Source organism: Pectinophora gossypiella, chromosome 18 (genome assembly GCF_024362695.1).
Source record: "Pectinophora gossypiella chromosome 18, ilPecGoss1.1, whole genome shotgun sequence".
Lineage (NCBI taxonomy): Eukaryota > Metazoa > Arthropoda > Insecta > Lepidoptera > Gelechiidae > Pectinophora > Pectinophora gossypiella.
The window spans coordinates 1235525-1262119 of NC_065421.1; the positions used below are offsets into that span (position 1 = coordinate 1235525).

At 36.4% G+C, this 26595-nt stretch overlaps 1 protein-coding gene and 2 long non-coding RNA genes across 5 annotated transcripts in view; 1 reads left to right on the forward strand and 2 right to left on the reverse strand.

Annotated features, from left to right (window-relative positions):
* The window catches only part of LOC126375239 (ribosome quality control complex subunit NEMF homolog), an 85552-nt gene that overhangs the window by 55391 nt on the left and 3566 nt on the right, over positions 1-26595 (reverse strand). The gene's annotated exons all lie outside the window — the stretch shown is intronic.
* Positions 4774-21185, reverse strand: LOC126375357 (uncharacterized). 2 transcript variants are annotated; one of them, XR_007567563.1, is made up of 5 exons: positions 20542-21185; positions 16998-17030; positions 5595-5722; positions 5372-5506; positions 4792-5052 (listed from the first exon to the last, which is right to left on the reverse strand). It is a non-coding gene; the product is annotated as an uncharacterized LOC126375357 (long non-coding RNA). The 2 variants fall into 2 exon arrangements; XR_007567562.1 differs by lacking the exons at positions 16998-17030; positions 20542-21185 and having other exon boundaries at positions 4774-4830; positions 4918-5052; positions 5595-6112.
* On the forward strand, positions 21180-24776 carry LOC126375351 (uncharacterized). Its single transcript, XR_007567555.1, has 2 exons — positions 21180-21855; positions 21927-24776. It is a non-coding gene; the product is annotated as an uncharacterized LOC126375351 (long non-coding RNA).

Consider the following 26595-nt stretch of genomic DNA (forward strand, 5'->3'; position numbering starts at 1 on the left):
TCCCATACATCATTTTGACCCCCCGACGCTCCTCTGGGAGAACAACCCTGTCAGTGAGTCAGTCAGTCAGTGAGTCAGTCAGTCAGTGGGTCTCCAGCTATATATAGTATAACTAGATGTCGCGTGGTTCGCTCGCAGCAAGCTGCTCGCGTGTCTTGTTTTCCCGCCATTTTATTACCGCGATAGAATTTGACCAAGACTAAAATAGGTCTCGTGAAGTCAAAAAAGTTCTAGGTGCTATAGTTTTTCCAGGCCTTAGGGTATCTCCCTGATGCGGAGCAGTTTTCCAAGATGACGTTCCCATCACACCCCTATACATAATTTTTTTGTTTATATGGCGGCCATCTTGTTTTTCGGCCATTTTGTTTTTTTTTCACCGGCGATAAAATTTGACCAAGATTAAAATAGGTTACGTGAAAACAAAAATGTTCCAGGGGCGATAGTTTCGCCAGGCCGTAGGGTGTCTGCCTGATGCGGAGCAGTTTTCGAAACCTTGAAGTATACTCGTACTCTACATGACGTTCCGATCAAAACCTTTATACATAATTTTTATCCCTGAGGCATTTTCAGGAAAAACGAAAAATTTGTATGGCGGCCATCTTGATTTTCGGACATTTTGTTTTTTTTGACCGGCGATAAAATTTGACAAAGATTTAAATAGGTATCGTGAAAACAAAAATGTTCTAGGTGCGATAGTTTCGCCAGGCCGTAGGGTGTCTCTCTGATGCGGAGCAGCTATCGGAAACCCAGACATATTTTCATACTCGACATGACGGTCCGATCATATTCCTATACATCATTTTCACCCTCGAGGCATTTTCAGGAAAAACGAAAATTTTGTATGGCGGCCATCTTGTTTTTCCGCCATTTTGGTTTTTTTTTCACCAGGGATTGGATTTGACCAAGATTTAAGTAGGTTTTGTAAAAAAAGAATTGCTCCAGGTTTTATAGTTTTGCCAGGCCGTAGGGTGCCGCCCTGATGCGGAGCAGTTTTTGAAGATCGAAAGGTATATCCATATTCAACATGACGTTTCGATCACACCTCCCATACATCATTTTTACCTCCGAGACATTTTCTAAAAAAAATAAATTTTGTATGGCGGCCATCTTGAATTTCCGCCATTTTGATTTTTTTTCACCCACAATAGAATTTGACCAAGATTTAAATAGGTTTTGCGAAAAAAAAATTGATCCAGCTATAATAGTTGCGCCAGACCGTAGGGTGTCTCCCTGATGCGGAGCAGTTTTCCAAGATCTGGAAGTTTTCCCATACTCACCGGGAGGTCCCGATCACACCTCCCATACATCATTTTGACCCCCGACGCTCCTTCTGGGAGAACAACCCTGTCAGTGAGTCAGTCAGTCAGTGAGTCAGTCAGTCAGTGGGTCTCCAGCTATATATAGTATAACTAGATGTCGCGTGGTTGGCTCGCAGCAAGCTGCTCGCGTGTCTTGTTTTCCCGCCATTTTATTACCGCGATAGAATTTGACCAAGACTAAAATAGGTCTCGTGAAGTCAAAAAAGTTCTAGGTGCTATAGTTTTTCCAGGCCTTAGGGTATCTCCCTGATGCGGAGCAGTTTTCCAAGATGACGTTCCCATCACACCCCTATACATAATTTTTTTGTTTATATGGCGGCCATCTTGTTTTTCGGCCATTTTGTTTTTTTTTCACCGGCGATAAAATTTGACCAAGATTAAAATAGGTTACGTGAAAACAAAAATGTTCCAGGGGCGATAGTTTCGCCAGGCCGTAGGGTGTCTGCTGATGCGGAGCAGTTTTCGAAAACCTTGAAGTATACTCGTACTCTACATGACGTTCCTATCAAAACCTTTATACATAATTTTTATCCCTGAGGCATTTTCAGGAAAAACGAAAAATTTGTATGGCGGCCATCTTGATTTTCGGACATTTTGTTTTTTTTTGACCGGCGATAAAATTTGACAAAGATTTAAATAGGTATCGTGAAAACAAAAATGTTCTAGGTGCGATAGTTTCGCCAGGCCGTAGGGTGTCTCTCTGATGCGGAGCAGCTATCGGAAACCCAGACATATTTTCATACTCGACATGACGGTCCGATCATATTCCTATACATCATTTTCACCCTCGAGGCATTTTCAGGAAAAACGAAAATTTTGTATGGCGGCCATCTTGTTTTTCCGCCATTTTGGTTTTTTTTCACCAGGGATTGGATTTGACCAAGATTTAAGTAGGTTTTGTAAAAAAAGAATTGCTCCAGGTTTTATAGTTTTGCCAGGCCGTAGGGTGCCGCCCTGATGCGGAGCAGTTTTTGAAGATCGAAAGGTATATCCATATTCAACATGACGTTTCGATCACACCTCCCATACATCATTTTTACCTCCGAGACATTTTCTAAAAAAAATAAATTTTGTATGGCGGCCATCTTGAATTTCCGCCATTTTGATTTTTTTTCACCCACAATAGAATTTGACCAAGATTTAAATAGGTTTTGCGAAAAAAAAATTGATCCAGCTATAATAGTTGCGCCAGACCGTAGGGTGTCTCCCTGATGCGGAGCAGTTTTCCAAGATCTGGAAGTTTTCCCATACTCACCGGGAGGTCCCGATCACACCTCCCATACATCATTTTGACCCCCGACGCTCCTTCTGGGAGAACAACCCTGTCAGTGAGTCAGTCAGTCAGTGAGTCAGTCAGTCAGTGGGTCTCCAGCTATATATAGTATAACTAGATGTCGCGTGGTGCGCTCGCAGCAAGCTGCGCGCGTGTCGTGTTTTACCGCCCTTTTATTAACGCGATAGAAATTTAACAAGACTAAAATAGGTCTCGTGAAGTCAAAAAAGTTCTAGGTGCTATAGTTTTTCCAGGCCTTAGGGTATCTCCCTGATGCGGAGCAGTTTTCCAAGATGACGTTCCCATCACACCCCTATACATAATTTTTTTGTTTATATGGCGGCCATCTTGTTTTTCGGCCATTTTGTTTTTTTTTCACCGGCGATAAAATTTGACCAAGATTAAAATAGGTTACGTGAAAACAAAATGTTCCAGGGGCGATAGTTTCGCCAGGCCGTAGGGTGTCTGCCTGATGCGGAGCAGTTTTCGAAAACCTTGAAGTATACTCGTACTCTACATGACGTTCCGATCAAAACCTTTATACATAATTTTTATCCCTGAGGCATTTTCAGGAAAAACGAAAAATTTGTATGGCGGCCATCTTGATTTTCGGACATTTTGTTTTTTTTTGACCGGCGATAAATTTGACAAAGATTTAAATAGGTATCGTGAAAACAAAAATGTTCTAGGTGCGATAGTTTCGCCAGGCCGTAGGGTGTCTCTCTGATGCGGAGCAGCTATCGGAAACCCAGACATATTTTCATACTCGACATGACGGTCCGATCATATTCCTATACATCATTTTCACCCTCGAGGCATTTTCAGGAAAAACGAAAATTTTGTATGGCGGCCATCTTGTTTTTCCGCCATTTTGGTTTTTTTTCACCAGGGATTGGATTTGACCAAGATTTAAGTAGGTTTTGTAAAAAAAGAATTGCTCCAGGTTTTATAGTTTTGCCAGGCCGTAGGGTGCCGCCCTGATGCGGAGCAGTTTTTGAAGATCGAAAGGTATATCCATATTCAACATGACGTTTCGATCACACCTCCCATACATCATTTTTACCTCCGAGACATTTTCTAAAAAAAATAAATTTTGTATGGCGGCCATCTTGAATTTCCGCCATTTTGATTTTTTTTCACCGGGGATTGGATTTGACCAAGATTTAAATATGTTTCGCGAAAGAAAAATTGCTCCAGGTTTTATAGTTTTGCCAGGCCGTAGGGTGTCTCCCTGATGCGGAGCAGGTTTTCAAGATCGAGAAGTATTTCCATACTCAACAATACGTTACAATTACACTCCCATACACAATATTTACCCCCGAGACATTTTCCGGAAAAATAAAATTTTGTATGGCGGCCATCTTGTTTTTCCGACATTTTGTTTTTTTTCACCAGCGATTGGATTTGACCAGGAATTAAATAGGTTTTGCGAAAAAAGAATCGTCCCAGGTGGATAGTTTCGCAGTCTGTAGGTGAGTCCCTGATGCGGAGCAGTTTTCCAAGATCTGGAAGTTTTCCCATACTCACCGAGAGGTCCGATCAAACCCCCCATACATCATTTTGACCCCCCGACGCTCCTTCTGGGAGAACAAACTATGTCAGATCAGTCAGTCAGTCAGTGGGTTTTAGCTATATATAATATAACTAGATGGTGCTATGTGCGCTCGCTGCTAAAGCAGCTTCGCGGGCGTTGTATGTGGATTGACGTTTTCGTATAGTTTGTTTCGCATCACAGATTTGTAATAACTATTAAGACAGACACAAAAAGAAATAAAAAAATGTGTAGGATATTGTTGGTTTATTTTATGTTATCAAAAAATAAAAATATAACATTATATTCTCTCTCTCTCCCCTTGCATTGTTCCCATATGGTGGTGGGGTCTTTATTCCGAGTCTTTTCCTTCCACTTCGCTCTGATGGATGTATCGTCTGCGGAAACATTGCAGGAACAAAGATCTTCTTTGATGACATCTGCTTCTTTGCCTTCTGTATTTCCTGTTAAAAATAAAATAATATTAATTTATTTATAATAACTTATAGATATAATATCCTTTTCTTAGTCGATAGCGATACGTTTTTGCCAAAGTGGTCGTGGTGGTCATGTAACGTACCTCGATATCTTGTAACTTTTGATAGCTGGCTGTCACACTGCTGCGTGCTTTGAAGGACTTCAGGCTTGGACGATTTTATTCTATTGCAATCATAATCTCCTACACAGTTTATTACACTCTGCATTTCCTGTGAATAAAATATATATTACATTTTTTTCCTTAGTCTATAGCGATACGTTTATGCCAAAGTGGTCGTGATCGTCATGTAACGTACCTCGACATCTTGTTACTTTTGATTGCTGGCTGTCACACTGCTGCATTCTTTGAATGAGCGGCCAACATCAGGCTTGGTTTATATAATACTATTGTATTAATGATCTCCTACGCAGTTTTTTGCCTTCTGCATTTCCTGTAAATAAAACATATAATTAAATATTATATGTAATTTATTTTCCTTAGTCGATAGCAATACGTTTTTGCCAAAATAGTTGTGGTCGTCATGTAACGTACCTCGATTTCTTGTTACTTTTGATTGTTGGCTGTCACACTGCTGCATTCATTGAAGGAGCTGGCAACATCAGGTTTGGTTTATATAATACTTTTGTATTAATGATCTCCTAGGCAGTTTTTTGCCTTCTGCATTTCCTGTAAATAAAATATATAATTTATTTTCCTTAGTCGATAGCGATACGTTTTTGCCAAATAGTCGTGGTCGTCATGAAACGTACCTCGATATCTTGTAACTTTTGATTGCTGGCTGTCACACTGCTGCATTCATTGAAGGGGCTGCTGACTTCAGGCTTGGTCGATTTTATTCTATTGCAATCATGAACTCCTACACAGTTTATTGCCATCTGCATTTCCTGTAAATAAAATATATATTAATTTTTTTTTCCTTAGTCTATAGCGATACGTTTTTGCCAATGTGGTCGTGATCGTCATTTAACGTACCTCGATATCTTGTTACTTTTGATTGCTAGCTGTCACATTGCTGCATTCATTGAAATAGCGGCCAACATCAGGCTTGGTAGTACTATTGTATTAAAATCTCCTACGCAGTTTTTAGCATTGTGCATTTCCTGTTAAAAAATAATAATGTTAATTTATATATATTAACTTTTATTTATAAATATATACATATATATTTTAGGTGATTTCCAAACTACCCAGGAGGTACACCCAGTAGCTCGCTTTTTTTCATGTGGTTCCCCCGCTAATCGAGGCCGCATCCACCTACTTATATGAGAAGTAGGTTCTATCTAATGAGTTAGCAATAGTCATTCAATAAGCAGAGAAATGTGAAAGAAAAAGCAATTTTTAACTAAGGAATTTAAAATAAAAAGCAATTTTCAGCAATTAGCATGCAATAAGCAAAGCAATTACTCAGTAATTGTCAAACATAAGCGAGTTGTACAATTTAAAGATATTATTGACAATAACAAACACGTACCGAGTTTGTTAATACTTACATTGAGTTATCATCGGTAAGTTGACCAAATTATTAGTACAGGTTATCACATTCACTAAATGAAAATATGTGTTTTTATCAATTGTAACAATGCTTGCATGACCTAACCAACCGTTGGTGTTGTGGACGCCAATCTTCAAGAGACAAGTGGACGGGTGTGAGGAAAACTGGCAAGATGAACACGTCGGTGTGGGTGCGACTGGTGCACGGGAGAGAAGTGGAGCTAGTTGGCAGATGGAATTAGGCATCACTCTCTTGCTTCAGTTAAGTTCCACTCAGATCAGGTGGGTTGTCGCATGGATGAACATCGCATGGGTTGGAGTAATTCGGAGTAGAACTGTCCATGTTGTTCCCTTCATCGTAGGCACTTCAGTGGACTGTGGATCGATCAACAATAGTTACGTGAGTTGGCTGTCAAACCGATATGACGTGCCAGCCGAATCTAGCGACCAGGTATGCAGGGGATGGAGGTATCCTGTGGAGTAATCATATCAGCAAAGGTGAAAATGTCGATTGGGAGTGAAATGGAGGGAGAAGGAGAGCTGCAGTCAGCGGTCACGATCTTGCTGTAGATAGACTACATGCTCAGTTTACGTGTAGTTGTAACTGTTCGAAGTTAATTGAAAACGATCGATATGCAAATTCCTGTTTAATAAAACAAGTAATAAATGAACAGGCAGGTTGTTTTTTCGGTATTTAAACGCTAAAACCGTTGTTTGTTTATTGATTAGCAGTAATATGATGAATTCTTGGATACTGATAAATGCTAATAAGCTAAGTATTTAAAACAAAATCACATTCAGAAGCACTAAAAACACATTAAATTAAAGAACGAAATAATACCGTATGAAATATTATTTAATATAATATAAAGGATGGAAAGAAGAAATGACAAGAATGCTATTTAGCGTGACATGGCTCTAACCAGATCCACTGGAAAACATAAAACCATATAAAACCTAAGTTTTTGTTTAGCTCATACACGATATTATGTTTTTTGAGGAACCGTGTCATGCGAAACAGTGTTCTATTAAAAAGTATTGTAAGGAGAAATGCAAAGAACACAATTTAGCGTGACATAGCTCTAACCAGATCCACTGGAAAACATAAAACCATATAAAACCTAAGTTTTAGTTTAGCTCATACACGATATTATGTTTTTTGAGGAACCGTCTCATGCGAAACAGTGTTCTATTGAAAATTATTGCAAGAAGAAATACAGAAAACACCATTTAGCGTGACATAGCTCTAACCAGATCCACTGGAAAACATAAAACCATGTAAAACCCTAAGTTTTTGTTTAGCTCATACACGATATTATGTTTTTTGAGGAACCGTCTCATGCGAAACAGTGTTCTATTGAAAAGTATTGTAAGAAGAAATGCAAAAAAACACCATTTAGCGTGACATAGCTCTAACCAGATCCACTGGAAAACATAAAACCATATAAAACCCTAAGTTTTTGTTTAGCTCATACACGATATTATGTTTTTTGAGGAACCGTCTCATGCGAAACAGTGTTCTATTGAAAAGTATTGTAAGAAGAAATGCAAAAAACACCATTTAGCGTGACATAGCTCTAACCAGATCCACTGGAAAACATAATAATACCTTATAAAACCTAAGTTTTTGTTTAGCTCATACACGATATTGTTTTTTGAGGAACCGTGTCATGCGAAACAGTTTTCTATTGAAAAGTAATGTAAGAAGAAATGCAAAGAACACAATTTAGCGTGACATGGCTCTAACCAGATCCACTGGAAAACATAAAACCATATAAAACCTAAGTCTTAGTTTAGCTCATACACGATATTATGTTTTTTGAGGAACCGTCTCATGCGAAACAGTGTTCTATTGAAAAGTATTGTAAGAAGAAATGCAAAAAACACCATTTAGCGTGACATAGCTCTAACCAGATCCACTGGAAAACATAAAACCATGTAAAACCCTAAGTTTTTGTTTAGCTCATACACGATATTATGTTTTTTGAGGAACCGTCTCATGCGAAACAGTGTTTTATTGAAAAGTATTGTAAGAAGAAATGACAAGAATTCTATTTAGCGTGACATGGCTCTAACCAGTTCAACTGGAAAACATAAAACCATGTAATCCCTAAGTTTTTGTTTAGCTCATACACGATATTATGTTTTTTGAGGAACCGTCTCATGCGAAACAGTGATCTATTGAAAAGTATTGTACGAAGAAATGCAATAAACACCATTTAGCGTGACATGGCTCTAACCAGATCCACTGGAAAACATAAAACCATATAAAACCTAAGTTTTAGTTTAGCTTATACACGATATTATGTTTTTTGAGGAACCGTCTCATGCGAAACAGTGTTCTATTGAAAAGTATTGTAAGAAGAAATGCAAAGAACACAATTTAGCGTGACATAGCTCTAACCAGATACACTGGAAAACATAAAACCATGTAAAACCCTAAGTTTTTGTTTAGCTCATACACGATATTATGTTTTTTGAGGAACCGTCTCATGCGAAACAGTGTTCTATTGAAAAGTATTGTAAGAAGAAATGCAAAAAACACCATTTAGCGTGACATAGCTCTAACCAGATCCACTGGAAAACATAAAACCATATAAAACCCTAAGTTTTTGTTCTGCACTTACTATATTATTTTATATTCATGGTAAGTTGGATTTTCTGTAGGTATATGCAAATTAATAACAAGCATAGTTATTTGTTATTTGCTTCATAATAGTAAATACCGAATGTAGACTTGTAGAATGTAGACAACGAATGTAGAAAAACAAACGATTATCTTAAAATATTACGTAGGTATTATGTTGGTTATGACTGACTGTACACATATGAATTAAACTATTTGCAGTTACTTTCATTTCTAATAACATTTGGTGTATTTGGTAACATTTAAAACTAAACAATTTTACCAGAAAATATAAAATATGACTCGCTTTCTATTTTTGTAACTAAAGGTGTTTTCTTTTACATTTCAATTCTTAAGTATTTTTTTTGCTTTAGCCATATATGATTTGAAAATTTTGAATATCAAAGTTTCACGTTGTTAGGTAGTGGTTTCTTCTCCAATTATTGTTTTTCCATATAGTAGGTATTTTCTAGCAAGTTCACTTTATTTAGCCTGTATACATGTATTAATTACTTTATGTATGTTTTGTATCGATGAGTGATCATTCTTCTGTCAATACTGGTGAGACCCGCTTGTGGGAGGCCAGAAATTAACATGATCAAATTTGTTTTTGAATTTGCTTAGGATGGTATAGAACATTCATTGTTGATTATAGGCTTATTTTTTTTACATACGCCATTAAAGGTAAAGCATGGTCGTACTTAATATCCTCCTGTGGCGTAGATTTTCAAACACAATAGCAAAACAATGGGATTTTGTTTAAGGACTTTTTTTCATGCTTAGCCCATCTGACAGTCGTCATATTTACCCATGTTTATGAATGAAATTGTTCGCACTGCCGGATACAGGTAATTACTGACCTATTTTATTGCACAACACAATAAATAATGTTCTAAATAACACTTTTCATTTATATATTTGTAGCCACAAATCTGTGCAATTGATGATGCGTCTTTGCTGACACAGTGACGATGACGATTCATACACCATTGAATGCTAATGTATAATAATATACTGTATCCATCACAGGACACGCGAGTTTTACTATGTAGCGTTTATGTGTACTCATTAATCGATTTCCAGCTTGGCAATTGTTTAAGTTTCTGAATCTTTCTTCGAGCAGACATTTGAAGTAATGTTATTTCTTAAAGTTTCCTTGATGATGAGTAAACAGATCCGGATCCGGAGTTTTCTTTCTTCCTTATATTTATTATTTTAAGGCCTTCCTTTTTTTTCCTTATATGTTCCTTATATTTATATTTTTTTTGTTTGTTTACTTAATTCTAACTTAAGTTACTAAAATACGCTAGTATAAAATATTCTTTAGTACAATTTGAATGCAAATTATATTTTTTTACTATATTGATGAGTAAAACTACACATTACACAAATTTAATCGGTTATAAAAACTTATTTTTCATTGTACATTTATTTTCCTGAATTAATGAATGAAAATATCAAGTCGTTTGTGTTATAAAATAGCTAATCCAACTTACCATGAATATCGTATTTTTTTTTATTATTTTAGTAAATATATTTTGCTTACTGCTTAGTGAATGATAAAAAAATAAGTGACTAAAATGACAAAGATAAATTTTACTTAATGTAAGTTAAGTATTGGGTAAAATGCTTTTGAATGATGATTTGTTTAAATATACTCGTAGAAGTATAATTACTGCATAACTTATTGCTTTAAGTTGAGAAAGTAGCACTTAGGAGAAAAATGTATCAATAAACATCATTGGTGTCTTCATCGAAATATTTTAGTATTAATTTATTGTTTATATACGCACTTAAATTTGGTAACAAAATCATTTGTATAGCGTTAGCGTTATAAAGTAAAAAATGAAGATCAATAAATCATACGTTTGCTTACAAAAAACAAACAGTTTTAGCGCTTAAACACTGAAACAGAATTCTTTTCAAATAACTTCGAACAATTACCACTTTAATACACCTAAACTAAACATTGCCCATGTACAGCGAGATCCTGAATACTGATTACAGTTTCCGTACTCCCTCCTTTCCAGTCCTAAGCGACATTCAAACCTTCGCTGACACGATCATTCCACAGGATACGTCCATCCCTTGTATCCCAGATCGCAAGAATCGGCTAGCACGGCATAGCAGCTTGACAGCTAAAACTCACGCAACCATTGTTGATCGACCTACAAAATCCACCGAAAATGCCTACGACGATGGGAACGACACCGACAGTTCTACTCCGGATCATTCCAACCTGCGACATTCATCCATATGACAGCTTACTTGATCTGAGTGGAACTCAGCTAAAGCAATCGAGTGATACCTGCCTCCATCTTCCAGCCAGCTCTACTTCACTCCCATGTACCGGTCGCACCCGCAGCCAAGTGTTCATCCTGCCAGTTCACTTCACGCCCGTTCTCTCGTCCCCTAAAGATGAGCCTCCACAGCGTTAACGGCTGGGAAGGGCATGCACACATTGCCAATTGATTAACACACATTTTAATTCAGTGATTGTGACTAATAAAATGGTAAACCTAGCTTTGAAATTCAATGTAACCATCATCAAATCGAGTGCAAGCTTGTTAAAGTCAGTTTTATCGTTAAATTATACGAAAAGAAGAAAAAACAAGATAGAATGAATATAAATAATAATAAATAATTCGCAATATACGATAATTTCAGCACATGATTTAACCGATCTAAAAAAACCCAATAAGCTTAATAACAGAGATGAACTGTTCAGTCTTTTCAAGAAGTGCCATCCTAATAAAGTTACGTTAAACTTAAAAGTTCTGATATGATAACGTTATTCGAGAAAGGTTGGTCATTTACGATTCGGTGCCTGGGTAGTAGTACTTTTATGTCACGTCTTTCGCGAACGCGACCTAAAGCTACATACAGTTGACCGTGACTAAACATGTCAGATCTAAGATCGACCCCAACGCGACTAATCGTTTGACCCTGGCTCTTGTGAATGGTCATTGCATAACACACCTGCAATGGGAATTGACGGCGACACATCTCGTAAGGGCTGTTATGTTCTATAGGCGCTTTAAAAAGAATTCGAGGGATCAAATAATCTCCTAGTTCACCTTGTTTCCGAACTTTAATAATATATGGAGATGTTTCAACGACTATTACTTTGGTGCCATTTACTAAGCCGTCCGCGAAACTAAGATTACGCGTGATTACACAAACACATTCTAATTTTAATTGTAAGTCGAAATCTGGAACACCTTGTGGTCGAAGTGTATGTAAAAATTCAGGACTAAAATATACTTGATCAGCGTTGTCGCTTAAAACTTTGTCTATGGCATAAAAATGTAATACTTCTCCTGGTAGTTTGTCTAAAATAACGGCATTAATTTCTCTAACTGCATCGTTACGGGTGCATAGAATCGCTCTGAAGGAGCATACGCCTGGCTCAGTAAGGGTAACTTCTGGAAATACAAAATCAATTAAATCTTCTAATTCAGTAACATAATCAATGGATTCAAGTTGGACTAATTGCAAATCATTATTATTTGTTTCTAACCTATGAGTAGGTAATGAATTTGAACCCAGTTTTAAAAGAAATTCTGCATACTGTGCGTCATCCTTACATCTCTGTGAAGTTACCAAACTAAATTTTTTCAACTGTTTCCAAATAGGAGAAGTTTTTAGTGACGCGTTTAATATATCAAAATTCGTTCGTGCTTCTGGGACTACAGGAGGAATTTGACGAAAATCTCCTGCAAAAATAATTATTTTAGAACCAAAAATTTTGTCTGACCTCATCAAATCCTGCAATGATCTATTTAATAAATTTATAAGGTATTTATGAGCCATCGGCGCTTCATCATACACAATGAGATTAGAATTGTAAATCAATTCAGCTCTTTGAGTACCATTTGAGATGTTCCAGTATCCGCTATCATCTAATAGATGTAAAGGAAATCTAAACAAGGAATGAGCCGTCATTCCGTTTGTGTAATTTTGAGCAGCAATTGCAGACGATGCACAGGTTAAAACTATACCTTTAAGGTTACCGCGGATATATGCAGTTATGACCTTCAATAAAAGCGTTTTTCCGGTGCCGGCGGGGCCATCGATAAAAATCGCACAGTTGTTGGATTCTCGGTAAACACTATCAACGCAAAGCTTTTCCACGTAATCGAATACGGCACGTTGATCGGGAGATAACTGTGGCAACCACTCTTCTACGTATGATTTCAAACTATCTAAATCATATTCAGTGCGTTCCCTATCCAACTCTGTTGACCTGTAAACTACTTCCGGCAAACCTTGTTCTATTAACGAAGTTCCGTGTCTGCGTAGCATTCTATCTATTTGAATGAGGCACATGTTAAACGCGTTTTCTTCGTCATCTGGCACCCTGTAAAGGAAATCTTCGGCCAATTGACGTTTATACGTGTTCCACAGTGACGCTACTGAGGCACCATTAACAGCCAGCGTTACAAAAAAGCTACGAAGTCGTGGTCCGGTTAAAAAAGTGGAAGCTTCTTCCATAGCCCGTTCATATTCGACTGCGTCGTCCGCAAGTCCTACGAATTTGGCAGCTTCTTGAAAAGTTGTGCAATTTGGACCTCCAATTTGAAGTAAATCCGCGAAACTACGACAAGGGTAAACACTTAAAAGAAGTCTTAAAAAGAACTGTTCACCTCTGTTCGGCGCGACCCAAAATAGACGCGCGACGAGCTCACCCCGCATTCTCCGCGTAAGAAATTTGCCGTTTTGCATTTGCACCGCCTGAACTGTCTTTAAACATGGATCTTTCGCATGAATGTTATAATTTTCAAAAAAGTCTAAGTAGGATACCCGATCAAACTCCTCAGTTAAAGGCCTACTGAAATAGTCTAAAAGATCTGAACCTGCATTATTAACTGCCTCGTTCGCGTGGCCAGGCTTAAAAAATACCGAATTTTGATCGGGCAAATGTACTGTTAACATTTTTACCGTAGGGTTCCTAGCTACAATATCAAATTCGAGAACACGCCACGCTGCTTCGCTAGAACTAATATATCGCTTAGTGACATATTGTTCGATTTCATCCTCACGATGTTCTTCATCAACAACGGCAATACGGGCTTCATCAGGTCCTTTTGTCATATATTTAAATAAATACTTAATTATAGCACGCTGTGTGGACACTTCTAAATTTATGTGAGCATCATATTTTAGGAGAAGAGCAGGATTATAAGGAACGACCCACAAATCATTAACTATTACGTCTCTGCCGCGATATTTAATAATCGCCTGATTTTTACTATTGCGACGTAAATGTATAAAACCTCTATCGTCACTGAAGGTGACTGGTGTTTCTTTTTTTGGAAAATATTTTAAACAGTTTTTTTTCTCACTATTCCAACACGGCAAATTAGTTCGGTAAGGAGGGCCGCATGGACCGTGTATCATGTGATCCATGACAACTTTGTATAATAAAGTTTGTGCTGGATCGGGTATGGTAGCTCGAACAAACTTATCAATATCCAGACTTTCTACTGGTCCACCACCTTCCACTCTAAAAGCAATATGCGCGTGTGGTAGTCCTCTTTTTTGGAACTCTATAACATGCATTATATAAACAATTTTTCCGAACCATTTACCCGATTTTAAATCTTTTAATAACTCTCCGAGTTTTAAGTTGAAAACTCGAGCACAAGTAAGGGGGTCTTTTGATCGACCTGATAATGTTGAATTTTTTATTTCAGGCCAGTTGGGGTTACATGTTAAAGTTAAAAAATATGATGGTGGACCTAACCTGTTTACCATTGCTATGGCATCCAGGTATTTCTTTTTCATGTACCGTGGACCCCCTGTGAATGAGCTAGGTAAATAAATTTTACCAGGTTCTACTCCACCTTCTCCTAAAATAAACTCGTCATTAATTAATTCTTGGAGTGGAGCTACTCTTAGCCTGTTTTGTTGTTTTGTTTGGCTATTTTTCAAAAACCGCAAGCGTTCTTCTAAAACTCTACAAAACATATCGACTAACCACTCTTCAGATAAACGACCAAATATGCTAAATCGCGATTCGGATAAAAGTAAACAACGGACATATTTAACCTGATTAAGCTTATTGCCCTTATTATCTCTCATATCTGGATGCCAACCAGTATTTCCGTGAGGATATAAGAGAGGATACTGGAAAGTCTCGTATAAGGAATCCATTATATCTATTGTTCGAGGCCTACCGTCTGCTATCTTTTTAACTACAATACAGCGTGGAGAAAATTCTTCGCGGTCTGTACTAATAATTGCGGCAATTTCTTGACCAATAGGTTGATCTCCGAGGATGTTACCGTGAGTCGCACGAGTAGTTTTTTCGAACTTCAAGAAAGCTTCTGATGATACCTCTAAACTTAACCTTCTAAAACAATTTATGTACGGATTAACTGTGTGCATGAAACCTGTAATCATTCGAACTACCGTTTTATCTAAACTTAATTCGCCAGCTAAACTCTCTCTTTCGCTACTGTCATTTATGTAAAAATTAATATTATTAGGACTTTCATTGTAAGACAAATCAAAGATACGGTGGTAAATACGTCCTTGAATTTTTAGAAATGATATACCTTCTGGATGATGGTAACCGTGGGAAACACCTAATGCCGAAAATGCAAAAATATTATTGTAAGCGCGTGGTCTATTTAAAAAAGCTGAATTTGAATAAAATTCTTCATTTAATGGGAGAAAATTTTGAACGTTATAATCTCCTGAATGACAACACCATTGTCGACGAGTTTTCTCTTCTTCGAACAATGGAGCATTACAATTTGGACATCTATATGTCTTATCAGACAGAAGCGACGTATTTTTTAAATTATATAATCTAATAATATTAAGATCGTGTCCCTGTTTTTCACCTATAAAATTTTTTGAATATCTCAGCGGCGTTTCTATGTTACGACTATTTTCTGTATATCTTTGTGCTGCTTTTTTGTTAATTTCGGGGTGGAGCTCGTAATAACGTTGAACGGCCGCGCGATGAACGTCTGGGTTGTTCTCGTTATAACGTTGAACGGCCGCGCGATGAACGTCTGGGTTGTTCTCGTTATAACGTTGAACGGCCGCGCGATGAACGTCTGGGTTGTTCTCGTTATAACGTTGAACGGCCTCGCGGTTAATGTCTGGATTGCGTTCGTTGTACCGTTGAACGGCCTCGCGGTGAATATCTGGATTGCGTTCACTATACTGTTGAACTGCCTTGCGATTAACAGCGGGGTTTTTCGTTGTGTATTTCCTGACAGCTTCGCGATGCGCGTTTTCTTTACTTGGTTTCGGTCCGCGTTTCTGTTTTTTGGGTCGGCCACCTTTATTTTTAACGCATTGGCTTTCGTCTTGATTACTGATTCTTTCTAATAGGACAACTGGTTTTAAAATTGTCAGTTTTATATCACTTGTAGTGTTATATACATCTACCGGATTTGAATCAACTTCCAATTTACTAATATCAAAATTTTGCACAGAGGTTTTAAGCGGGGCCAGGGTTGATTGATAGTTCATCAAAATCGAATCTAAAGTTTGATTCTCATTCAGTAATGGTGATGATATTAAATCTACTAAAATGGATTGTGACGTTTCGGAACTAACCTGCGCTTCGTTTTGCCATATAAGGTCGTCATTTAATACTCTTAATCGGGTTAATGAGTATTCGGATCCGTCGTAAACTTCATTCGCGAGCAAAAGTTTGGCTAGCGCTTCGGTTGAATTACATTTAAATAAACGTGCTACGTAAGGACCATCTTCTGGCTTACCCGTTCCTATATTAATGTTGTTGCTGTTAACTGCATGGCTGTTAAAGAAATAATATTCACCATTAAAGCGCCAAAAACTAAAAGTATAACCCTGACCCGTAAACAATATGCTATCGGTACTGTCGTTGTGATTTGAGTTGTTCACATTATAAGCGAATTGCGAATCGACAGTATAGTCATTAGTATTAAAAAACACTCTATTGTCCAGTATATTCTTTAACGTTAATAAACCTATGTCTTTATTCGCGGGAGTTGTAGGATACGTATTAGAAATGATCCAGTTGTCCTCCATACTAACTATATGTGCGACGTTATCCCCGACGCGAAGCTCATTGGGTAATTCATCTGGCATAAAATAACTGACACCCCTCTGAAGTAGATATTTTAACTGCATGTAAAGTGTATCCCCCATTCTTAAAATTTCATCAATTTCGGCAGTAGTGAAAGATGCGCGATTATGGAACACTGAATAAATTGAAGCGCATGCTGAGATAACCGTACATTGCGAATTATTACCTTCATACATATCGGAGCCTTGGTGTGTTAGACCTAAGGATTCAGTAAATTTTAGATATTAATTTATTTAATTTAATAGATAGATTAATACACCCTATTATTGACACCCCTACTGACTATTAAGAAAAAAAAAATAAGAACATTTTGATATATTCGGTGCCGAAAAATGATTAGACCGTACCAATCATTTAAGGTTCTAATAATTAGGCAGTTTACCCTACATAAGTACTTAAATTAAAATATCAATTATCAATATTATCATTCTCCAACAATCTATTTTTTAATAAAACAATTATTCACCGATATTATTATAGGGAATGCAATAATTATTATATGAGAATTAAGTTACCTACCTAATATAAAAAAAACTACGCATACATATAAAATTTCAGTCGGATCAATAAACCTAGGTAGGTGATTTTTTTAATAAGTAGTTAAAATGGCATTCGTTTAAGCACTTTCACACAGTGCCGCCAGTTCGTGCCGCACAAAGCCGCCGCCGATAATCATTTCAGTCGCGACGGTCATGTAGAGCACACATTGTGGTTGAACATCAAAGGTCGATGAATTAAGTCGACAACATTGCCATCGTAGCTGTGGCTGAAGTGAAAAAAATACGAGGCGCCGACTTTACAATATAGAAAATGGCTAAGCAACTTTCTCGAAAAAACACATACTTAAGATTACGCCTATTTTCCGTTGGGATCGGCCACGCAATTCCACTTACTACGATCCTGACACATCACTTTCGCTTCTACTACTCTTATCAAAGTACACTCATTTATGCATGCTCGCCGGTTCCCAGTACTCTTGACCGTGGCTTTTCTTTAAACATCCTGAAATTAATCGAGGTATGTACCACCTAGGCCATCCACTTCGGATTTTACCACTTACATCCGTATAATAAATCTTGGCCTTGTCCAACCTATCTAAGCGTCCTTTTGTCAATTCTCTTCACTACATTTTCTTTTACAACAGTCCCTTAACACACTATTTTATCATTCAAAGTTATCCCACTCATACTCCTCAACGTTCTCATTAGTAACCTTTTGACAGTTTTAATAAAATATTAAGCAATTGAAAATTACATCATTGTAACATAAATATTTAATTCAGGTACCTAATAAAATGACTTTAAGACCAATGACATCGAGAGGGTGCCGTACCGGTATACAAACATTCAACTCAATTGATGTAACGCAACGCAAACCCTCGTTATAAAATATTTAGAAGACATGTCGATTTATTACACTGCACTTTACTTAAATAAAGGATTATACAGTCTGTTCTCTGCCTACCCCAATGGAAAATAGGCGAGATATTATGTATGTACGCAATGCAGCACTCTATTGACGGAATATTTCGAAAATTTAATATAAAATAACAGGAAAACGTAATGCCACAGTTTTTGTTCTTCTTTTGATCTTGTTGCATCATAGTGCGAGATTATTTCAGACTAATACAGGTGAAGTAGGTACGTATATTTGTCAAAAATTTAAAAAAAAACCAGGCAAGTGCGATTTGGACTCGCGCACCGAAGGTTTCGTCCACAGAAAAGGTTAGTAAAAGAAAATTCTGATGCCGAAATTCAAGTATCTAGATATAAGACGATCGAGTTGAACGTCACTTAAGCTATAGGCATCAAATAAAGAATAATACTACGTTAGAATGGTCTGTCTCGCTCGTACTTATGCGTTAGACGTGTATCTACGTATGATACGTATACATACTTACATACACAGATTTTTCCTTTACTAACATTTTCTGTGGACGGAACCTTAGGTACATATACACATAAAATATAGTATAACATAGTATATATGCCTACCTATATTATATTTTTACTGTATCAGGGTTGTGGAGGTATGGTATTTTTTAGACACTCATTGTATTCGGCATTTTCCATATCTTTAGATAGCTGTAAAGTAATAAACAAAATAATTATAAAGTTGTTACTTTATTTTGCTTATTACTTTATAGCTGTCACAAAAAGTAATTTAAAAAAATAAAACGGACTTCAAAATCTGTCAAATAAATAGTAAGAAATAATATTTAGTTGAATACATTAGAATCTAAGTTTTGAAATTACTTTTTATTTGTATAAACTCGAGTGTCCCTAATAATATTAATACGCCAGTGACCATCGTTACCAAAACACTGAAATATTATAAAATGTCTTATAATTTGTTTAATGTATGTAGTGTCCGACACACCCTTGACCGTTTTCCAATTTTCTTTAATTTACTCTCAAATCATTAGTATCCATACTTACTTAAGCTCTAAGCTTCTATTAGTATAGTCGAAACACAAAGTTCCTAATTTTTAACTGTTTTTCAACCATAAGTTGGAAATTTCTAAACCAATTTTGATGAAACTTACATTCTTTTCTATGTTGGACGATACTTAATAAAAAAGCATTGCAATACGATTTGTAGTTTTTACGAAATGCATGGACAAACATACAGGCATGTATATGGAAAATTTAACACACATTACAATATACATATGGGTCAAATTGATAACCTTTTTTTTGAAGTCGGTTGAATTAGATTAGTTTCCTTCAGTCCCCACCACATGGTCATCAAGATATATAACCATATCCCTAACCATATTCAAAATATAGACAAACCTACATACACCCTTTAACAGTCATTTAAATAAGTTTATTGTAGACAAATGTTATTATAGCATTCAAACTTTTTTTTTCAGATAAACTAAATACTTCAAACCTTCGATATCTCTATATCTATATACTTACTTAATAACTTGTTTGATATAATTTTGTTATTATAAATAGCTGTATTATATAATTAAGTAGGTAACTTTATAATAATTTTGTTACCTAGTTACTACTTATTTCTATAATTTTTAGTTAGTTATCTTATAATATTATTATAAGATTGGTTATAGTTGTATTTAACCATCTGTAGTAACTTGTAATTTTTGATAAAATATGCTACACATAAAACAGACATAATTATTTAGTTGGCTTTTTCACGATTTTAGAGAAAGGTTTAACTATTCACACAGAATATTAAGAGAGTGATTGGTATTAGTATAGCATAGAATAAGTAATAATACTACGGTCATAGGTTAACTTTTGTGTGTACTATAGGTAATTTTTTACAGACCTACTTATTACAGGTCATCTAATGAGTGAAGTTACTGTTGTGCTACAACATGGGTTGCTGTCAAACCACAATCACACTCGGATTGTTATAATTTAAAAAGGATTCAATCTTATTATTATTATCTATAGTGTTATGATCTCATCTAAATTTATCATAGGTTAATTAACTTATTTCATATACCTACCAACATACTTACATAATCTAAAAAAATATTAATTGTAATTAACTATCGCCTATTCTAGTCACACAGCATAAGTAGGGGCAATGCAATTGATTTAAGTAAGTAGGTACCTATTGCCTGTTATTAAGTAAAGTTTTTTCCATGACTGATGTCAAGCGGCTATTTTATCATCATAAAATCAATCGATCGTTTGGTAAACTGGAATTAAACTCGTTAAAATCTAAATACTTACCGGCACCGATGCAGGTTGCAGCAGGCTCGTCGTCGACGCGACGGCGACGCATTGTAGAGCACAATGGAATTTCGACGCTTGAACGCTTCATCTGTAAACAAACCACTTCTGTACTATTTGTTTATCTAATAGACAATAAAATAAGAATTATAGCTTTAAGTAGGTACGTACTTACCTTTTAATGTTTCACTTTCATTATGTGAAAAAGAGAAAATCAGTACAGATAGTTAAAGATCTTACAATTATAATAATTATGTTTATATGGCTAACTATTTTACGATTTTAAAGATTATATACCTAAATATATTTATAAATAATTGTTAAATTATCAATAACAAAATCAACTTACCTTTGGAATCTTGAAATACAAGTGAAAAAACGCTTGTCACTTTTTCGCGCCAACGGTTTGGGTACTGAGTTTACTTTTTTTTCCATGAGACAAAGAAATTCTGGCAACGCAGATTCAAACAGCCAATATCGAAAAATATTGAGGTACTTTTTTCTTCACTCGGTCGCATAGATGTCGATGGAATTAATAAATAAGCAATATAAAATCTAATTGCTTTTTGTTACTTCAGTACAATTTATTAAAAGCAGTGAATATTGAGTATTTTCATTAATTTTTCCATTGTTTTTTGGCGGGAAAGTTGTTTTCTTCATTGAATAATCTATTTATATTTAATACGAAATGAAGAAGTAATCGAAAAACATTCACTTAAGTGTTATCATATCGGAAAAATATATAAATATAAATAATAAATAAACATTCAATAAACAAAGTGGTACTATCTATTTTCACTTCATGCCAAGAAGCCGCTTCATAACTCGAAAATTTATGCGGACTTTTGAGTTAATTCGTATCACAAACCTAAAGGTCTATGTAACCAGGCCAAAAATTTCCAAAAAGAAAAAAAGATGAGGCTATAATTATGACATAATAACACATTTGCGTAACCTGTGGATTCCATTGCTTACCGATTTGAAAATATGAAAATACGTTTATAGTTTTTAACGAATTTAACGTACCTAGTATAGTATTTGGCTGTATGGGTTATGTTTCCTTTGCCTGTCCTATGTACAAAATAACCAAAAAAAAAACTAAACAAAATGGTCTTATGGTCTCGTTCTGTGGTCTCGTTGCCGAGAAGTTCTCTTGATAATTTCCTGTGCTACTTTGTTAGAATTTGTAGCTTACAAGTTCACCGTGCGAGAGCGTCGACATTCTACTGTAAAAACTTCCAGAGCCATTGTGTGTTTTGGATAGAGCCGATATGATAAAAAGTTTGTGGATAATGTTCGTTGATAAATTGCAATGTAAGTAACATACAATCAAATGACATTGTTATTATATATGACACTGTTATTATATAGTTATTTATTTATAGGTGTGAATGCTGATCGACTTTGTCATACTAACTCATACTCATACTAAGAGATGTAAGCAACAATAACAAGTTTCCTGAAGAATGTTCCAATCGGACAGTTGGAAACAATTATGTCTGTATAAGTTGTGGAATATCTTTGGGAAAGCAGTCACGAAGATAAAATCACAGGCCATGGGCTTATGGAAAGAAGTGAAGAGTGGTATTATATAGAAAAACAATCTCCGAGATAGGTATTTAAGTATTAAGTATTTTATGTTGTACATGAAAAATATTGTGTTTCAATCATAAATGTTATAAGGCAATCCTTAATTATGATTAAAACATTGTTCTAATTTTAATTTATTGTTGGCAATGTTTCAGTTCCATTCCTACACATTAAATAATATTGATACAATCGGGCATATTGTGCAATATACTATTAAAAACATTCATGTTTGCTTTCAGATACCTGATGGATGCCCATGTATGCATTGTTTGCAGGATGAGCTCACCTCAAAAGCATTAATATCTAGTGAACATAAAAGCTGTGTGTGTTGTTGCAATGTATATAGTTCTATTTATTAACCCCCGACGCAAAATTGTGTATATGTGTCTATCTGTAGCATCGTAGCTCCCAAACGGATGATCCGATTTTAATATGTTTTTTTTTTGTTTGTAAGTTATATTAGTCGAGAGTGTTCTTAGCTATGTTTGGTAGAAATCGGTTCAGGTCTTCAAGGTCATCAGAGATGTTTGTTAAGTGTGATAGGAATGTTACACGCTCAGTTTGCTTGCAAGCATAGGTATGTGGGATAAGTTATTTTTTGCTTTTTATAGGGTTTTTTTCACCTTTTTTCATAATAATTGAGTACTTTTGTTTTGTCGGGGTTTTTTTTTGTTCATAGATGTTGGTAAACTATGAGTTTATATCACTTTATAATTATTATAATTTATATTATTAAATCATTAAATAGATAAAAACCTGTGTATATTTTAATGTTATTGTTAAGTTTATTCTCTACCTACTTACTAATATGTTACCATATTAAGTCTGTTCAAAAATCATAAATAGGTACTTGTTCTTCTTCTATCATGTAGGTTGTGAAGTGGATGACCAACCTCAACCAGGGTTATTGCTGAGCCGCCAATGTCGTTGGATCAGCCAGCAATGTCCTAACTGAATCAGGGATCACAAAGAAATTTTTGTGTTTTGTCCCCACCGGGACTTGAACCTGGGACCTCCGGAATGTTAGCCACTGGACCACATAGGCCGAGAGTATATGGTTAAGTTGCTGTTTTATTTCAACTATTTAATTAAATGTAGGAATATTTTGTATGAGTATGAATTATATAATAAAACAAATTATTTCTAAAAATATATCTTTCATTATGTTTTTAATAAAATTGTTTCTTTTTAAAATTATTTTGAAAAATAAAATAGTAATCACGTCGTTTAGCACCACTTCAACTGATAGGATCTCACAATCAATGTTTTTTGTGGTATCAAAATTGTTAGTTAAATTTAATTTTTGACCTCTTGGGACCAGATTTTCACATCAAACATCCTTTGGTGGTCTTTATTGGTCTAAATGCAAGACAAATATAATTATAGAATCTATAGGTACCAATGAGGGACTTTCCAGGCTAGGTTCTCAAAAAAAATACAGATGGCGCTGTCCAGATTTAACATGATGTGTTATTGGTGCTGATTCCAGTACACACTGTCTAAGTTTATTTGAAGTTATACCTGTCATTTTATTATCAGGTGACGGGTAAACGACAGGCTTAAAATTTATGGAATAGGTTCACAATAATTTTAGTCAGAAATTAAAAAAACCCAGCAAAAGTTGACAGCACACATGTCACCGGCGATAGAAATATGTTATGCGAAATAAAAGTTGCTCCAGGTTTTATAGTTTTGCCAGGCCGTAGGGTGTCTCCCTGATGCGAAGCATGTCACCGGCGATAGAATTTGACCAAGATTTAAATAGGTCTCGGGGCGTAGTGTGTCTCCGTGACGAGGAGCAGTTTTCGAAGACCGGGAAGTAATTCCGTACTCTACATGACGTTCCGATCACACCTCCCATACATCATTTTTAGCCCCGAGGCTTTTTCTGTATAAGGGAAATTTTGTATGGCGGCCATCTTGTTTTTCGGCCATTTTGTTTTTTTTCACCGGGGATAAAATTTGACCAAGATTTAAATAGGTTTCGTGAAAAAAATATTGCTCCAGGTATTATAGTTTTGCCAGGCCGTAGGGTGTCTCCCTGATGCGGAGCAGTTTTTCAAGATCGAGCAGTATTGAAATACTCAACATGACGATCCGATCACATCCCTATACATAATTTTTACCCCCGAGACATTTTCTGGAAAAACAAAATTTTGTATAGCGGCCATCTTGTTTTTCGGCCATTTTGTTTTTTTTCACCGGGGATAAAATTTGACCAAGATTTAAATAGGTTTCGTGAAAAAAATATTGCTCCAGGTATTATAGTTTTGCCAGGCCGTAGGGTGTCTCCGTCTCCCTGATGCGGAGCAGTTTTTCAAGATCGAGCAGTATTGAAATACTCAACATGACGATCCGATCACATCCCTATACATAATTTTTACCCCCGAGACATTTTCTGGAAAAACAAAATTTTGTATAGCGGCCATCTTGTTTTTCCGCCATTTTGTTTTTTTTTCACCGGCGATAAAATTTGACCAAGATTTAAATAGGTCTAGTGGAAAAAGAATAGTTCCAGGTGTGATAGTTTTTCCAGGCCGTAGAGTGTCTCCCTGATGCGGAGCAGTTTTTCAAGATGGAGCAGTATTGAAATACTCAACATGACGATCCGATCACATTCCTATACATAATTTTCACGCCCGAGGCATTTTCAGGAAAAAAGAAAAATTTGTATGGCGGCCATCTTGAATTTCCGCCATTTTGATTTTTTTTCAACTGCAATTAAATTTGACCAAGATTATAATAGGCCTGGTGGAAAAAATAATGTTCTAGGTGCGATAGTTTGGCCAGGCCGTAGGGTGTCTCCCTGATGCGGAGCAGTTTTTCAAGATGGAGCAGTATTGAAATACTCAACATGACGATCCGATCACATTCCTATACATCATTTTCACGCCCGAGGCATTTTCAGGAAAAAAGAAAAAATTGTATGGCGGCCATCTTGAATTTCCGCCGTTTTGATTTTTTTTCAACTGCAATTAAATTTGACCAAGATTATAATAGGCCTGGTGGAAAAAATAATGTTCTAGGTGCGATAGTTTGGCCAGGCCGTAGGGTGTCTCCCTGATGCGGAGCAGTTTTTCAAGATCAAGCAGTTGTTTCATATTAAGCTTGACGTTCCGATCACACCTCCCATACATCATTTTTACCTCCGAGACATTTTCTGGAAAAACGAAATTTTGTATGGCGGCCATCTTGTTTTTCCGCCATTTTGTTTTTTTTTCACCGGGGATTGGATTTGACTAAGATTTAAATAGGTATCGTGAAAAAAGAATCGTTCTAGGTGCGATAGTTGCGCCAGGCCGTAGGGTGTCTCCCTGATGCGGAGCAGTTTTCCAAGATCTGGAAGTTTTCCCATACTCACCGGAAGATCTTGATCACACCCCCCATACATCATTTTCACCCCCCGACGCTCCTTCTGGGAGAACAACCCTGTCAGTGAGTCAGTGAGTCAGTCAGTCAGTGGGTTTGTAGCTATATATAATATAACTAGATGTCGCGTGGTTCGCTCGCAGCAAGCTGCTCGCGTGTCTTGTTTTCCCGCCATTTTTTTACCGCGATAGTATTTGACCAAGACTTAAATAGGTCTCGTGAAATCAAAAAAGTTCTAGGTGCTATAGTTTTGGCAGGCCGTAGGGTGTCTCCCTGATGCGGAGCAGATTTCAAAGATCGAGAAGTACTTCCATACTCAACATGACATTCCGATTACACCCCCAAAAATTGTTTTTACCTCTAAGACATTTTTCTGAAAAACAAAATTTTGTATGGCGGCCATCTTGTTTTTCCGCCATTTTGGTTTTTTTTCACCGGCGATTGGATTTGACCAAGATTTAAATACGTTTTGCGAAAAAATCATTGTTCCAGGTGCGATAGGTTAGCCAGGCCGTAGGGTGTCTCCCTGATGCGGAGCAGTTTTTCAAGATTGAGAAGTATTTTTATACTCAACAAGACGTTCCGATTACAACCCCATACACAGTTTTTACCCCCAAGACATTTTTCTGAAAAACAAAATTTTGTATGGCGGCCATCTTGTTTTTCCGCCATTTTGTTTTTTTTTCACCGACAATAGAATTTGACCAAGATTTAAATAGGTTTTGTGAAAAAAGAATCGTTCCAGGTGCGATAGTTGCGCCAGGCCGTAGGGTCTCTCCCTGATGCGGAGCAGTTTTCCAAGATCTGGAAGTTTTCCCATACTCATCGGAAGATCTTGATCACACCCCCCATACATCATTTTTACCCCCCGGCGCTCCTTCTGGGAGAACAACCCTGTCAGTGAGTCAGTGAGTCAGTCAGTCAGTCAGTCAGTCAGTCAGTGGGTTTGTAGCTTTATATAATATAATATCTATCTATGTGTGTTTATTTCTTTGTCCGTCTTTCACGGCAAAACGGAGCGACGAACTGACGTGATTTCTTAAGTGGAGATGGTTGAAAGGATGGAGAGTGATTGTTAGAAATTGACCGTGTATG